This window comes from Panthera tigris, chromosome A1, assembly GCF_018350195.1.
Source record: "Panthera tigris isolate Pti1 chromosome A1, P.tigris_Pti1_mat1.1, whole genome shotgun sequence".
NCBI classification, from domain to species: Eukaryota; Metazoa; Chordata; class Mammalia; order Carnivora; family Felidae; genus Panthera; species Panthera tigris.
In genome coordinates this window covers 7666731-7685187 of record NC_056660.1, presented here as the reverse complement: position 1 = coordinate 7685187, position 18457 = coordinate 7666731, and the positions used below count along the sequence as shown (strand labels likewise).

The 18457-nt window shown below is 38.0% G+C and overlaps 1 protein-coding gene across 14 annotated transcripts in view; it reads right to left on the bottom strand.

Annotated features, from left to right (window-relative positions):
• Positions 1-18457, bottom strand: part of PAN3 (poly(A) specific ribonuclease subunit PAN3) — a 131209-nt gene that overhangs the window by 54854 nt on the left and 57898 nt on the right. The gene's annotated exons all lie outside the window — the stretch shown is intronic.

Here is an 18457-nt window from a genome sequence, read left to right as displayed (position 1 = left end):
GAGACAGAGAGAGACACAGAGACAGAGAGAGAGAAGTGGGGAGAAATTAAATGTCTCCACCCAGAAGTAGTCTACATGTCTTAGGGCAGCTTTGCTTAATGACATACATAAAAAACTAATGAAGTGTTACAAAATTCCTTAAATGCAAGATCCTCAGTCACTAGTTAGAGAAAATATTCTGAATCAAAAGATAAAAAGAGTAACATGTGCTGTCTCAAGACTTGTAATAGTGGGTTGCCCTATTATTTCTGAAACCAAAAAATCAACACGGACAGCTTTTGCGCTTCAAGATTTACCACAACAAACCCAGGGGGCCTTTCCACTTCAGGAGTCAGGGGTTTTGTCTACAAATAGTATGCTATTATGGAAGTGGGAGGGAAAATACTCAGTTTAGAAAGGCAGCCAGAGAGCTCAAGCTAATTTCAGAACACAGAAATGTCATTTTGTCCTTCCACATGAATTAGATTAAAAGATTCTCGTAAAACAAATGTTAGTCAAGACTGTCTCCAGAAAGAATCATGAAGGTGACAGATAAAACTTTTCATTTTTTCAAATGTATTAATTCCCTTATTTATTCAAGTATGGGGAAAAAATTCAAATAAAAAAATTTCCCTGGTCATTTCCAAGTTGTAGTGTGAAAATTCTTGATTCTCAACCAAGAATCTCAGTACCTGAGGACTCAGATGTATGGAGGACAAAACTGGTAGTTAACTACACAGTGCCTCAACATGGTGCTCATTCACATACAAGCATCTGACACTTTGGTAATTTGTGGGGTTTTTCTTTGCTTTGGTTTGGCATTAACGTCTTACTGATTCCTCGCTTTCCCAGCCTTTCTCAGAGAAGAGTTAAGCCCTAACGAGCTAAAACACTCATTGCACATCATGAACAGTACCTGTTGTATACTGTCCTTGGGAGAATGCACAAAACAGTCACTCAAATCATCTTCTGTATTCTGTGGTTCAGATGAGGAATCTCAGCCGAGTAAAGTTCCAACCCTCCCACCTTCCTTAAATATGTACATGTTAAGTTTTCGCCTATTGAGAAATCAGGCCTTCTGGGCCGGTGATTTTCAAACCACCTTCATCAAGTAAAACCCTAGGCTTCCAGAGAAGCTCCAGGGTTGTGCAAATTTTGATTTGAAATTCTTTCATCTATTTTTTTCAGTATTTATTAAATCGATAATAAAATCACAAATGCAGGTCCAAATAGTGTGCATTCCTTTTTTAACATACTAGAGATTATCACCAACATACTTAATTTGTGTTGGGTTACAACATTTTCACGGAGACTCCAGAATAAAGCCTCTCCTGTCACCTTTCTCTCTCTCCATACACACACAGAAACACACACACACACACACACACACACACACACACACAGATGGATTTTTTATTAGGAAGGTGGTGACTCTGCAGTAATCTTTATTAAAATTAAAATATAGAATTAAATATAGAATAAATAAAATATATATTAAAATATATAAAATTAAAATATATAAAATATATAATATATAAAATAAATAAAACATAGAATAAAATTAAAATATAGAATTAAAAAATATAGAAAAGGAGATTAAGGTAAGAAGAGTAATTATTCCTTCACTCACCAATTTCAAGCTATTGTGTTCAACCAAGTACCACACAGACTTGTTATTCTCACCGAAGAGCTTCATGAATACATTTTAAAACCCAGACCCTGGAGGGGCGCCTGGGTGGCTCAGTCGGTTAAGTGTCCGATTTCGGCTCAGGTCAAGATCTCACGGTTTGTGAGATCCAGCCCCACGTGGGGCTCTGTGCTGACAGCTCAGGGCCAGGGTGGAGCCTGCCTCTGATTATGTATCTCCCTCTCTCTGCCCTTCCCCCACTTATGGTCTGTTTCTCTCTCTCTCAAAAATAAATAAAACATTAAAAAAAAAAAACTAAAAAAAAACAAAAAAAACACAAGACTCTGGAAAGCCAGTGTTATCACTTTAATAATTTTTGGTTTGGAGATGGTATATAGACTTCCCAAGCGTTCTGCTGCTTTAAAACAAGGTTTGAAAACCACTGTTCTAAGTTCTAATTAAGGTTTGGTATTCTAGATTCACAGGCGCCCTGGGGGCAGAAATGGTAATTAAGACTTAAGTTTTTGATGCCTGCTGAGTTGCTAGTTCCTGCTGTCTGTACTCCAAACCACCTTCCCAGTCCTACCTCCTACTGGGCTCCTCTCCCCACATTCTGACAACCCTCAAAAAACAATGTGTCAAAGTTGGGAGTGCTACTGGCAAACAAAATTGGTAAAGATTTTAAGAGAGTGTTACCAGGTATTTTAAATATATGGAAAATTGATCTACCTCAGTGCCATTTTTCATTAATTTTTCTAAGTTCCTGCCCGATCTGACCTGTTCCACTTGCCTAGCAATTTTATATTTTTAGAGATTTTCAGTAATCTGTACACACAACGTGGGGCTCGAACTCATGACCTTGAAATCAAGAGCCACATGCTCAACTGAGACAGCCAGGCACCCCTTGCCTAGCAATTTTAACCTTCAAATGAAATCTCTTCTCTTCTGATATTTCAAGATGAAATCTCACATCACTGGCATTACACAAATGGCAGACTCCAAAGATATTTCTTTGGAAAGATAAGTGACAGAGAAACTCTGCATAACAAAAGCAGTGACTAAGAGCCTAAGGTGGAGACCAAGAATTATCCACAACATCTAATGATAGTAGTTTAAAGGGTCCTGTGGAATCACTGCACACCAGCACCGACAGGTACCAACACACTGCTTGGACGCACAGCTTGTTTTAAGAAAACAAAACAAAGTGCCAACTATTTAAAAACAAAAACGCCCTAGCCTAGAGACCCTAACTTAGCCTCTCCAAGGAAACCCCATGGACTTGCTCACAATCAGAATTTCAGGATGGTGCCTTAATGCCAACTGAGGCCTGCTCCAAGGCTATGCTTAAACATCACACCTGAGATTTTCTTCACATCCATTTAGTCTTTACCCATCAGACTGAAGTACTTTTTGAAAGTTCACTAACGTCAGAGCATTTCTAGATTATACTACTCAACCGGTTGAAACAAACAGGGAAAAACAAACAAAAAAACTTCACAGATTCTCAGCTGTGTTTCAAATGTTTACAGCAATCATATCCATCTTTTAAAACCCATCTCTGGGGCGCCTAGGGGGCTCAGTCGGTTGAGCGTCCGACTTCAGCTCAGGTAGTGGTGTTGCAGTTCGTGAGTTCGAGCCCCGCGTCGGGCTCTGTGCTGACAGCTCGGAGCCTGGAGCCTGCTTCAGAGCCCTCTCTCTCTGCCCCTTCCCTCCTCATGCTCCGTCTCTGTCTCAAAAATAAACAAACATTAAAAAAAAAAAATTTTTAAGCCCATCTCAAATATTTCCTATTCCATGAACCTTTCTTTTCTCAACACTTTCATTCAAATCAGATAAAATCTCACCTTTCTTCAAATTTCTGGCATTTTGAGCTTTTTTTCTTTAGGAGTAAAAAGGTAAATGTCAGAATCTCCTGTGACATCTCTAAAACCTCCAGATGTGGAGTTTCTGATTCAGTAGGTCTCAGATGGGGACAGGGAAGGCTGTACTTTGAAAGCACCACAGATTCATCTGTAACTACATATGAAACACTGGAAACACTGCATGAGAGTGAGCAATGAGCAAGGTTTCAGAAATTCAAGAAATTAAGACCCAGTCTCGATCTCAAGAAGCTCACGCACACTGTCATAAGCCCATTAACGTGCTCAAAATTTTCCAATTTTAAAATTTACTCCAGGTCTCCATGTGTGATCACAATAATGGATAAAATGTTAAAAAGGCCCCCAGAAGCATTCAACTTTAGTGGAGAAAACATATATAAAACATAGACAAAATTTTTTAAGTATATTATGAGATACTCAAACGAGAAGCACAGGGATGGTATATTTTCATAATGACCAGAGAAGTAGAAACGGCTTTGGGGAAAAAAGAGGCATTTGACCTGATCAGTTAAAAATAGGCAAGACCTCAAGAAACCGAAAAGCATTCCCAGCAGAGTAAGGCCAACGCAAGGGCACAGGGATGGGGCAAAAAAAGCTGAACACATTCAAATACATATTCAAATACAGATTCTCAAACATATTCTCTCTTTATAACAGAGATCCTCCCTCCATGAGGTAGAATTAAAAGGATGAGGCTTATTTCATCAGAAAAGAAAGCAGTCGTCTTTAAATAGTAATCTTCCATTGTTTTAATTTTTAAAATATTCACTTAGCATCTAAACATTGTTCCTGCCACAAGGGAGTTTATATTCCAATGGCCATAAAAGAGGACGACCCTCATCCTGATTCAAACAAAAGCAAAACTTCAAATTGTAATGAGTCCTGACAAGCAAGGAAATAGGACAAGATGGAAAATAATGGTGGGAAACTTTGTTTACATTAGTCAAAGGCCTTTCTTTGTGCCATTTTAGCTGACACCTAAGAGAAGAAAAGAACCAGCCCCAGAAAAAACAAGTGGAGGAAGCAACATATGCAAAGAGTCTGAGCCAAAAAGAGCCTGAGGTACGTGAAGACCAGCAAGGCTGGAACTGGTTACACACTGGGGAAGAGAAAGGGGGACATTCAGAGAAGCGCACAACATGCAAATTATGTAAGCCATAGTAAGGAGCTGGGATTTTATTCTACTGACAATGAGACATGACCTCATTTATATTTAAGATTACTTTTACTTTTAAAGGAGAAATGAACTGCAGGGACAGACCAATTAGGCTGTTTAACTCAAACACCAAAGAGGCGGTGATGACCTGGTCCAAGGATGGAGGCAGTATATACCAGAGATAGCATATGCGAGTTGAACTGACTGGATTACTAATCAACTGGCCGTGGAGAGCGAAAGGAAAGCACAGATGCATGCTAAGCTTCGTACTCAAGCATCTTTCGGAGCATGATGATAGATTTACCCAACTTCCTGTAAGCCTGAACTCAGCAAACAGAATGCAGGATAATCAGAAGAATCAATAAATTCTGAAATGAACTGAAGTTCAAGAGAAGTAAGGAGGTATTCTTCTAAAGTAATTAAGAGATTCTGAAATGGCTTAGCTAGCTTAAGAGGAAAATGAAGCTGGAGAAGTGACTTAAGCAGTTTAGGATCCTGGCTACCTATAACGTTTCACAACATTATAAAACGTATAAATTCACATGCACACAGATAATACCTCCATAACAATCACACCCAAATTCCAAAAACAGAAAATTTTAAGACAATGTTACTTTAATTATAAATGTATGTGACTCAAAGTATCTGAAGGAGGAAAAAGTCCTCCTGCTCTACCTCCTGGTAAAAAGACTAGCATTTCTCCACTGTCCCTAACCCCCTAAAGCACTGGTTCCTAACCAGGAAGGGACATGAGAATGGCCACACAGGCTGTCTAAAAACAGACATGTGCAAAATGAGAAGGGAGAGGGAGGGAGGATCTGAGTGCGAAACCGGAATGGCAGGTTTAGGGTGGGTCTAGGTCGCAAATTTTTTAAAACCGCCCTGGGAAGTGTCCATACACATCCTCAGCTCATCTTTAAAAGATTAACACTGATTCAAGCTAATTTTCACACAACTTTAATTAGTAGCTTTTTTTAGTATTAATGGCTCAAGTCAAAACTCCTAAGTGTCAATTTCTCAAAACTTAAAAAACTGGTAAAATGTGTTATTTATTTTACCAAGTTTTAATGCCACGAAGTTAGAAGTAAATTACTTTTCAGGGGATAAAAGTTTTAAATTACAAATTTATTCTTTTTATACAAATACAGACAGAACACTTGAGAGCACTCTCATCAGGGAGATTAGGTAGGCAAAAAAGACTATAAATCTGATTTTTGTTAGTGAAATGATGAGAACCCACTACACCTCTAACCTGATTTCACAACATCCTGAGATAGCGCTCAGTCTTCCTGCAGGAACAGATACAATGTCCAATCCACAAACTTGCAACAGACAAAATGCACACAAGCCACACAATATACCTCTCCTCCAAAAGGAGTCACAATTCCAAGAATAAGACAGTCATAATTTCCAAAAATTAGGAAAGCATGCAATTGAGCAAACCTCAAAACTCCCTCCTTCTCTATAGAAGAGATTAAAATGTATAACCAATTGTTAAATAATACTATGTGAGGTAACATGAATAAAATGGAATATAAGCATTTTTCACACACACACACACACACACACACACACACACACACACACACACACTGTAGAACTATAAATCAGGCAAGGAAAGAAAACTCCACCCTGTATAGTGTCTTTTATTCAAATTGTTTAGGTATGTAAGTTATTAATAGAATTTCTCCCACTGTTTTTACTTCACAATTACTAAAAGCAACCATCCGAAGTTACTATCTATGATTCTTCCAATTACACCAATATATCTGCCTTTATTTACAATTACTGGTTTCAAATTCTCATTTTCTAGTTTAACAATAAGCATTCTGAATATCTGTTAACTTACTCAAAACGGGTAAAAAAAAGAGAGAGAGAGAGAGAGAGAGAGAGAGAGAGAGCGAGAGAGAGAACAATATTTTAACCTGTAAATTCAGGTAGAAGTTTTGGACTGGGACTAACCTAAAAACTCATTCTATAAAACAGATAGGAAGTATGTACACTCACAGACCTACATATTATTACTTAATAATAAGGGCATGATTTCACCTTACATCTTACATATATATTATTCTCCTAACAGATTACACCTTTCACCCAAGATAATAAAAGCAAGTATTTTGAACAATTTTGTGGATAAAGGTTATACGTGCCAGAACTCAAATTAATAAAAGTGAATATCTTACCTAAAAACTTACTGATTCTTTTTTTTTTTTTTTTTTTTTACTTTTTAAGATTTATTTTTGAGAGAAAGAGAGAGAGTAAGTGAGCATGAACAGGGGAGGGGCAGAGAGACAGGGAAACCCAGAATCCAAAGCAGGCTCCAGGTCCTGAGCTGTCCACAATGAACCCGACGCCGGGTTGGAACTCACAAACCATGAGGGATTGTGACTTAAGCTGAAGTCAGACGCTTAACGAACTGAGCCACCCAGGCGCCCCTTACTCTGATTCTTAAGACATATAAGATCTAAATTTGTAGATATTATGTTTTTATGCCTAGGGAAATTAAATTCCCAGTGAAGTCTGTATTTCATAGATTTTTTTTCTTTAATGTTTACTTATTTACTTTGAGAGAGGGAGAGAGAGCAAGAGAGCATGCGCACCCGAGCAGGGCAGGGGCAAGGGCAGGGGCAGGGAGGAGAGAGAATCCCAGGCAGGCTCCACTCTGTCAGCGCACAGCCCAATTACAGGATTTGCTCCCTGGAGTCATGAGATCATGCCCTCAGCTGAAACCAAGAGTCACAGGCTCAATGGACTGAGCCATCAGGCAGCCTCGTAGATTTCTTTTTGAATTGAAGGTAGCAGAGCTTCACATCCTACACGCAAATACATCGCACATAGAGTGGACCAGAATCAAATCATCGGCTACCAATGGAACTCTTTTTAAAAAGTATGACGAAACGATTTTCTTCTCTTTAATAAAGTCCAAAATCTAGACTCATGGTAAACTGTACCTTGGATTCAAAGAACCTCTAGTGCTTGGGGTATACCTGATTCTACTCTTATTTTGCCACCCTTCAGTATCTACCTTAAGCCTTCTAATATACTAATAGTAGAAGAAACCTGAATCTTCTTTTTAAAGACTCCATCAAAAAAAATTTTTTTTGATTTCAAAATTATTTGAGTAAGACCATGAAGACATCACATGTATTCTTTTTCATTCTTTTAAGAAGTATATAAAGAAACAGCAGTATTTTTACTTGTAAGAAAATATAAAGAAAAAGCACAAAATGTTTCTCTAACTACTGGATTACCCTTCAGTTATAAAAATTATATTTGATTAAAAGTACAAATATTTTCTCTTCATTACATTACACAATAAAAAAGTTGCAACACACTCCAAAAAGCTTTCCTTATTATGTTTTTTTTTCTTTTTTTATAGTTTATTTATTTTTGAGAGACAGAGCATGAGCGGGGAAGGGGTAGAGAGAGACACAGAATCCGAAGCAGGCTCCAGGCTCTGAGCTGTCAGCACAGAGCCCGATGCAGGGCTCGAACTCACAAACCGTGAGATCATGACCTGAGGGGAAGTCAAAAGTTTAACTGACTGAGCCACCCAGGGGCCCCCTTTATTGTTTTTTTTAATGTAAGTAACCTTTAATAGAAGCCATACGGATCGAGCCAAAATAAATATAACTCAGTTTCCATCTCTGGTTTTCTCCTAACATCTAGAAAATTTTGGCAAGTGATTTATATAATCATACTTCATTTTGACTGATTATATATATACCTGTAATAAAAAGTATCTGGACTACCTGGCTATTAGAAACACTAAAAGCAGTGAAAAATCTGTTAAGTACCCTACAGCTGCCTCTCAAAATGTACTTAATCTCATTTACCAAAGTTAGGAAAACACAGTTGAGTTCCAATGATGAATTCGACCCGAGTCCCATCAGCTACACACTCTTACAAATTTGATGGAGACCACGACCTGCACACCTGTTTTGTTCCCCATGTCTACAAACTGTATTCATCCCTTTGGCCTACCTTCAGCCTTACCTCTACCAACAGCCTTATTTCCATGAGTTTTCATTCATCAATTTGACAAATGTTATTACAATATAGACTACGTGTAAACTACAGTATCTAAACCTCTAAAAATGTGAATACCTTATCCACGTTTTCACAAACCACTCTTAGGGTATGAATTGTAATTTTAAGAGCTATATACTATACTAGATAGCCTGTATAGTAACTCACTTTGGTATAGGTTAACTTAATTTGATCCCTATACTATTTGAAGAAACAGAACGGTGACCTGCCTGTTCCTAAACCTGGCCAAATGATCTGAAACGGTAGGACCTTCCCTAGCCTCTACAATGGTGGCAATCTTTTAAATCGTAACACTTAGATTATTTAAACAAAGGGTTGAAACAATATGGGGAGAGGGCAAATATTTCATAACAAACCTAACTTTTCTGGATCAAAAGAACCATTTTTTTCTTCCCAAGTGATAGCGAATGTCTATGAATAAATGGTGTTTTTCATTCATAGTGACAAATTATGTTTGCACTGTTTACAAACAAGAATCTTACTCCAAGACAAGTGTGTCTGCTTCTAAAAAATTATAGATAGTCACAAAAATAATAAGATTAATACCAGTTACTAGAATTTTAGCTCTGTGTTTCTTTCCAATGAATAAAAACTAATGCCAAATTTAAAACAAAAATTGAAATTTGACTTCAAGAAAATGTTGTGATTGAATCAATAAACATCTCTCTTATTTCTCTAGCATAAATAACAATTTAGTTGGTCTCTACATAAAAACTTTAAAGCATACATACTAAAATGCAATGTGTGAACAAAAGATATCTGATTACTGATTCAAGATCCATGAGGTTTAAAATTTTAAAGAGCCATGGTACTTATGCTTTTCATTTTTCGGGCATTCTGAAAAATTAGATGTATTACAATAATTAACTTACAATATTTTTGCCCCATTACCAATACTAAAGTGGAAGAAATCCCCATTGCCCAGTTTGTTTGTTTTTTTATTGTGTTTATGATCTTGAATGAGCTTCAGAACCCCTGTAACAATTAATTCAATGCATACTTATCACTTCAGTCATTCAGAACATAGTCGTGAGCTAGAAAAGCAAAACTAGCCTCAAAGGATAATTTAAAGCCCATATACCTTATTCACAGGCAACAATTCAAGTCCCTAAGTCAGTGTGTTTCTTTTTAAGTTTATCTGAGAGACAGAGCGTGCACATGTACATGCATGGGAGCTGCAGACACACGAGGGGGGAGGGGCAGAGGGAGAGAGAGAATCCCAAGCAGGCTCCCCGATGACAGTGCAGAGCTCAACGCGGGGCTCGATCTCACCAACTGTGAGATCATGACCTGAGCTGAAGTCAAGAGTCCTATGCTTAACCCACTGAGCCACCCAGGTGCCCCTCAAAGTCTTTTTCTTTGAAAAAAAAGTAGTAGCATCAAAAAATGTATGTGTGCTCTCAGCCTTCGGCTCTTTCCTTCCTCCTAAGGAAAAGAAAGGGGTTATAAGAAAAAAAGGAGAGGGGCGACTGGGTGGCTCAGTCAACTGAACGTCCAACTCTTGATTTTGGCTCAGGTCACGCATGATCCCAGGGTCATGGGATGGAGCCCAGGGGCTCACTGAGTGTGGAGGCTGCTTGGGATTCTTTCTTTCTCTCTTTCTCTCTCTCTCTCTCTCTCTCTCTCTCTCTCTCTCTCTCTCTCTCCCCCCCCCCCCCACTTGTGTGCACTAAGGAGAAAGAAGACGGCACAGAGCACTAAGAGCAGTGGTTCTCAAAATGGCTTCCCAGGAAAAGCAATCTTATCAGCATCGCGTGGAAACACATCAGAAAAGTCAATCGTCCAGCTCCCCCAGACCTATGAAGTCAGAAACTCTGAGGATGGGACTCGGCAAGGGTAGGTTTTAACAGGCACTCCGGGGGATCATGATGGGCTCTCAAATTTGAGAACCAGTACCCTCATGGTAGAGATACCGAGAGCACCACACTGCCACCAATAAAAAGCCAGTAAGAACTCACTAAGTGGTTCAAATAAACTTGCCCGAGTTGTCCATTCAGGGCACTGAACTCAGGCACTTTAACAGACTCAGTGAGCAAGAAAAAGGCCTTACCTTCAAGGAGTTATGGGGGTGAGAGGACAACGGAAAGGCAAAGAATCTGAGTCATTGCGTAACTTGAAACAAACTGCTCACAAACTGATACCTGAAGGGTATCAATTGTATTCTGGTTCAGTGCCTTCACCGAGGCACACGGAGCTGACCAAGAGTCACCAAAAAAAGGTAATAGTTGATCCGAAGCAACAAAGAACTACAAGTTTTAGAAGTCTTTCCGTGAAAAACTGCTGAAGATCTCAAGTTCTGACAATTAAAGCTTCTGATAGGAAAAAAATCAAGTATGCCAGAAAGCTTCATTCCCTGTCATGCTAGATAAATCACTTATTGTAGCTTCTTTGCCAATTTCCTTAAAATAGATCTCAGAGATGCAAATAAGATAATGCCCCCAAATGTATACGCAGGAGACAACCAGGATCAACTGTTAAAATTTTACATCCAAAGGCTGGCGAACGTAACCGCACTGCTTAGAAACACAGAAGCTCCTGTTTGGGTGGACAGTCATCACAGGACACGAGGCAGTTTCCAGGCTTGTCCCTACCACTTCCCACTGATGCTCCTCCTCTCCCAGCTGACTAGAGTGATGCCTAGACACCACTTGATCTGGGTCCTTAACTGACCACGTGGAAAAGAGCATCTCGGATGACCTGAATATCTGGCCTGGACTATCACAAAAGCAAGAAATAAATATTGGTCATATAAAGCCCTTACGGTTCGGATGTCTGTTTCAGCGGTTAGCCTGCCACCACCCCACAAACAGTGGCCAGTGGGCGATAAGATGACAATCCATAGTAACTACAGCCTAGAGGGCAGTTTGGGGGACAATGATTGTATTAGCATCCTACTCATCTGTACTGTTTTCTTTAAGGTCCAAAACCCCTCAAAGGGAGCATTAACGACTAGTTACTACTTATAGGAATACTCATCTAAAATCTGGGAACCGCATCTAAAATACAGGAAGATATTTATGAACTCATGAGGAAGTATGTCATTTCGGACATATCAATGTGTAAGAGATTCGTGACTAAAAAAATCCGGAACTAATAAACATCATCACCATAAACATGCAGTCCACATCTGAGTGTTTGCTAGTATTTATGTTTAGGCTTTACAAGCCTATGTGCACTGGGGTTTTAAAACAGATACATCTCTTAATTCCTCTCTTTTCTAGGCCCCTTCCCACATGCTCTACTCAGACTGTACATCTGAAAGGCAGAGAAGAGTAAGAAAACAGATAGATGACTTTCATATATGAATTTGACTAGTCAAGCAGAGAAGAATCAGGGAAAATTCAAGATATAGAAGAGGCTGCAACCATTCAAGTCGTTCCTGTAGAATTAGGGGACTACTCCTAACTAGACATATAACACACGGCACGGTAATTTTATTCACACACACACACACACACACACACACACACACACACACACACACACTCTCCCTCGCTGAGTACCTACCAGCACCACTGAACCAAAAGGTTAAAGAAGAAATGATCCTGAGCTCTCCACCCATTTGAATTAAAGGGACAAGGTTGGGAGGTGAGAGGCCGACTTGTAGCTTTCTACATTCAGCTGGGAATCAGGAGTGTTCTTGGGCATTCAACTAATCTATGTTCTCTCTGCCTCAGTTCATCCAGAACCATTACAAAACCCTGATTCACCAGATGCTAATCTTACACTACTGAAACAAAACTCCCCTCATCTCCCCCTACGATACAAACGCAGCCTTGGTGGGATTTTCATGTACACAGACCAGGTCAAGGAAGTCCGATGCCTTTTGAAGTCCCTGTTAGGTCTAGTACAGAAATCAAACTCTTCTCTCCTTTTGCTACCTCTGCCCCATCACTGTGTTCATTTTTGACTCCTTTTAGCGTACCTATCTCCTGTAGATCCACGTGTCACAAAACAATACAATTTTCAGCTAGAAAGACTTTTAAATTCATCGAATGTTCTCTTCTCATAGAAATGAAGGTGCTACAACACTGGGACCAAAGGGTGTGTGCCAAAAGCCACACAGCTACTTTACTGTAACTAGCGCCATGTTCTAAGGGCAATCAAGTCCTGATCCAAGGAAAGCGGCCAAAGAGCAGCAGGGACGTTGCTGCAGTTGTAGACTACTGAACTTATAATGGAAGGGAACCCCGGCCCACTCCCATCCAGCCCCTACCCCACAGGTAAGGGACAAGTCAGCCAATACATGAGATTTAAACAGGAAGTCCGCAACAGGAACTCTCAAACCTAACAGGAGGTATTAAGCAGGGATTCCCCAACCAGTAGAACATCTACTGGTAGCTATTAAACCTTACCTGACAGGTCTCCAAGCCAGCTGCAGCAGCCACATCCCCCTCTGCGCCATTAACGTCTCGCCTCAGTTTCCTGAAATTCCCAACTGGGAAGGGAATATAGGCCCGCAGGCACTCCCAACCCAGTTATGGCTCTACGGTTCTACGGTTAGTAATCTTCCCTGGGACATCACCATCTGTAGCATTATACATGCATACAAAGAGCGGTTTCCATCTAGGACGAGCTCAACGTTACAGGCCAATGAAACGGTCCTCTTCACAAAAACCTCAGAGAGCCCTGATCTTAACTATATATTTTTATTTCATTTTTTAATATACAAAGTAATCCCAATTAGAAAACCTGGAAAGCTTTGAGTGATTCTGCTGAACATACCTGAAAAACAAAGTCGTTACAAAAAAATGGAAAACATGCAATATAAAAATAATACTTATAAATATTTTCACTGGTTTTAGCACCTCAAAACACAAAGTGACTCTAGTTCTGATACAAACTTTCAACAGGCACACTGCTGTTCTCATAGGACCATTTGCATCTATATTCTCTCGAACATTTGCAGTTTTAAGAAGTTTTCAAAGACGTTTACGAAATCATTAAAATTCACTGTATTTGAGAGACACTGACCAATGAAAACATTTCTTCTCAAGACAAAAGTGAAGCTTAAATGAGTAAGCACTTCCTAGGCACTATCTATATGCCTAAATTTGTGCTAGATAAGAAATGACATGGCCCTTCTTAAGGAATCTGTAATATGCTTAGGAAATCCAGATTGATATTTTTACAAATTAGAAGAATAGTTTCATGCCAAACTACCTCTATTGTTATTAAGTATAAAAATAATCCAGAGAAATCAGTTCAGACTGAAATATCAAAATAAAATCATGGTAGAATTACTTGACTGACCCACAGAATCCATTTAATAGTAGACTTCTGGAAAATAATTATAGGAAAACCTACTCAGAGTAACATCCTATAAAAACCATGGTGATGTTTAAGAATTACATACATATTTTTTATAATTTTATTTTCAGTAATTATACCATTGAAGACAACATAAAATAGTCTAAAATGATAAGAGTATGAAGTTTTTAATGCCTTCAGAGATTTCAATGTAGAGCCTAAGATACACAGCAAAATTTTAAATATGAACTTAGGTATTCACCACTGGCAAGACCAGAGTCTCAACCTATTAGCAGAGTTTCCTACTTTCCCAAAGGTACACACACTTCTTAGCTGGGTATCAGAGTAGTGATACAGCTAACTGGGCAGACATATCTGTGGATTTAACTTTATCCACAGTAGTGTTCCAGCCACAAGGACTTAGAAGAGTTCGTAACTTCTGCCCTATACAATTTGTTCGTTTTAATAATATACCCCAGCTTGTCCTCTCTCTTGTTTTTCAGTCATACAAACTGATCAGTTATATGGACACACACATACATACAACTCGTCCCAAAAAGAAAATACCTAAAAGGGCTATCACGTAGAAAAGATTTTGACTTACTCCATTAAACACAAAGAGAAAGAACTAGGACTAGTGGACAAAAGAGAAGACAGAGTTTAGTTCAGTGTTAAGATACCATTTTCTTTTCTATTCGAGCTTTTCAAAGGTACCCTGAGCTACCTTGCTTGGCCAACGAATTCCTTACTACTTTAAGTGACAAAGCAGAAGCTAGATGATAATCTGTCAAGAAAGTCACTTCTAAACCAGCACAAGGCTCAATTATATCAACCCCAGAAAGTTCCACCTAGATCAATGACCAGTATCAGATTGTTCCAGAAACCAACTACTGCGCAAATGAAATGAATGAAGGCTCCATTTGTTCGTGTATGGTATGAAATGCCACAGAGCTAATGAATCACAGAACTTTATTATTTTTTAGCGTAGAACTTTAAGAAAAAATCTTCTTACTCAAACCTTTCGACGTTACAAAAACAACTATTCTTGCTTAAGCACCATTTGATATATTTACATAAAATTATATATATGATGTTTAGTATTTTTTTAAATAAATGGTGAAAATGTGTTAATTTCCCCCTTTTCCTTTCCTGTCACCTTCTTCCCCCATACACTGACCAAGCTCAAGAATAACAAAACTAGCTAATTTTATCCATCAATTTGGCACCCTCATTTCAAAAAACTAGATCTAAAAACTTATTTTCTTGAGATTTTTCTATAATATTACAATACAATGTACAACAAATGCAATTATTTAAAAATGGTAAGTTTGGTATAATAATTAAATGCTTCTCCCCAATCAACCACCTGACATTTGCCATAATAATTCACAATAAAAATATCTAATGGTCCAAAAATCTGCACCATTCTCATCTTAAAGAAATGAATTATTTGAAAATCCTGAAAGTCAGGTACGGCTCTCTTCATCATTCATAAATTGCTGATGGCATTTCCAAATTCAAGAACTCCCTCTGTCCCTCCCAAGTGTCCACACGCAATCAAGGGGCTCAAGAGATGCTCAAATCTGGACTCCCGATTGTGCATTAAACCACCAGATACACCAGCACACTGCCCAGAAACGTATGCTCCTGTCGGTACCTGTCTTAAAATCACTTTCAAATGGACTGGAGTTAATACTGAGACAATTAAACTTGAAGTGCAGCAAGATTTAGATTACTCAGCCTACTATCAAGTCAAGAAATATACTCTTAGGAAAAATTCTGATTCAAAAAGAGTCAGCAATTAGCTCTCATGACAAAATTATTTTTCATGGCACAAAAAAAACCATCAACTATCATTTCATGCACTTAGTGCAGTCATATTTTCATTTCTAAAGATCTATTCAAAAATTTCACCTAAAGCAAGACCTACTGGGAAAAAAATAGATCTTTAACTGTCACTTTCGAAATATTCTTACTAAAATACAGTCTGGAAATAAATTTTGCTAAGTGTGTGTTAAGCCGGCGGCTCTTAACTTTCAGAAGATTGTGCTTCTCCCAGAAGAAAAATAATACATCTTGTGACCAGAGAAAAATACATGTTTCGAAATAAAAATATGCATATAACTGTAAGGGTTCTCAAAGACAATGAAGTCCAAGTGGAGCGCCATAAACCCAAATACTCCTTTAACAGCTATTCATAGAAGATACTTAGAATGTACCTAGCTACTGTTCTTAGGTTAAATGTGCATACAACAGCTAAGCCTGTAGATTCTCGATTTCTTAAAGGAGAATAAAATGGCTACGTGTACAATTCAATGGAAACCTAATGTGTGCTGTACATTGTTAGCAATGTAACTACCCTTTAAACCTAATTAGTTCTGAATAAATTCAAATAACTTTTGTATAAAATTTTACTTCGTATATTAAAGCTTTTTCAAAATGCAAATCAGGTTTTAAAAGTGATGAAAACACATTTTAAAGCAAAAAAACTTTTTCACTCCAGATCTACTGTGTTTCCAGGCATGCTTTGATTCCTTCTAATTTGAAGAAATTCAAATCTAATTACCTAATTTTGTTCAAACATTTTTACATCTTGGGCCAAAAGATGTATTTAAATATGTATTTTTTTCACCTATGATGAAAATGACATTGCTATAGTTTACATTTGTGTGCCAAAATTTTTAAGGGTTCGTGTTTTTTAGGGGAAAACACAGTAACTTGACATATTTTCAAGGGCAATCATTTCTAAACTAGAAATAAAAGAGAAAATGAAACTTTATCAACTGAAAATTATTAACAGATTACACCTACAGTAGACAAGAAGCATCAGAGATAAATTAAATCACCACTAAGGTAGATACATAAGCTCTACCCCTTTTTTGATTCTACAACTTTAAAGTGGAAATACCAAAATCCTTTCCCGGGCCTTGAAAAAAAGAACATTTGTGGGTAAGAAGTGATGGAAGACACTGAAGGGACACGTAATTTTTGTCTCTTTGTTCATCTCCAGAAAGTGTTAAGCCATTAACTAAAAGGAGAAAATATGAAGAAATAATAAATGCAAAACCACTCATCATTCCAGTATTTGTGGAAAATACTTTAGCTTGTTAGTTGATTTTCATTTGAATGAAAAATAATTTTTAAATAAGAGGTATTCAGGAACACATTTAATATGATACACTGACCCATTTCCAATGGTTCCAGACAGGAATTACTTTCATTAATAAGAAGTAAAATGACCTTTTTAATGTTAGAGCTATATAGAACCATACATAGTTTCGCAGTTAATGTAACATTTTAAATTAATTAATTTCATCTTAAATTTAGGTGCGATACCCAATTGAGACCAATGAAACACCCACCTACACAAAAGCTAATACCTACTAAAGAGCTGAAAGAAGTACCACAGCATTAATAAAATTTTTAACTAAAAGCTTTCAAGATCTAAAATTTTCTCTGACATTTTAACTCTTTGAATATTTAAAAGGCCTATTTTTTTTTTTTTTAATGGCAAGCTTGAACTAGTCTGATCACAGGTGTGAACAAAATATTTACTTTTGAAACAAGAGAAGATGTGTTGTTAGGCCAAGATAAATTGGCACTTCATTAAGAGAGTCAATGTTTTCTGATTGGCATATGGACACCATTCTTGTGGGTGCTTTATGAAACACTGCTCAGAAGTCTGGACGATCTTTAAGAAATTTTACGTGCGCAGCTCACACGTAGTTTATGTTCATGTAAACAATGTGAACACACCTCAATGGGAGAAAAATCATAGCGTATTACTTACAAGTAAAACTTTTAGGCTACCAGGGATATTCAACTGTGACACTGCTCTCTACGGAAGAAGGGAAAATGTTTACAAATTCAACTGAACCTAGAAAGAGCCAAAGTAGAAGAAAAGGTAAGGGGACAGGTGAGGGGGAGGGAGTTGAAAGGGAAGGGGAGAGGAGTAGGAAGAAAGAGAGCGAGAGAGAAAAAGGTGGCAGAAGGAGGCTCTGATAAAAGCCTGGCAACACAAGGTTATTCCGCCTCTAAGTGCACCTGATACTTTATACGCTCTGTTCCATAGAATTATCAGCATCTTCTCTCATTCTGCATCTCAAAAAGATCCTTGATTTCAATGGCGGTATCGAAACCAATGATCCATCTCACTAACTGGATTAAGCTCTGGAGGCAGAACTAGTTCCAGGCTGATCCAGGTGGACTTTTTGGCTTCCATTAGTATATCCGTAATTCATTTTGTTTCTGTTTTTTGAAACATTCAAGGCTAAGTGGTCATTATCCGGCATAGGTTCTAGAAACATAATCTGTGTGAGCAGTTCAAACAGTTTATCAACACAACATAACCTACTTTATCACTTAATATAAATTCAACATAATTCTCCATACCTTGGTTTCCTAATTAAGGTACAGAGTAGTAGGGAGGGCTGATGTTATTTATCCAAGAAGTTTTTCATATTGTTGTATTAAAATAAATGTTAATGTGATGGAGTGCAAAAGTCGCATTAA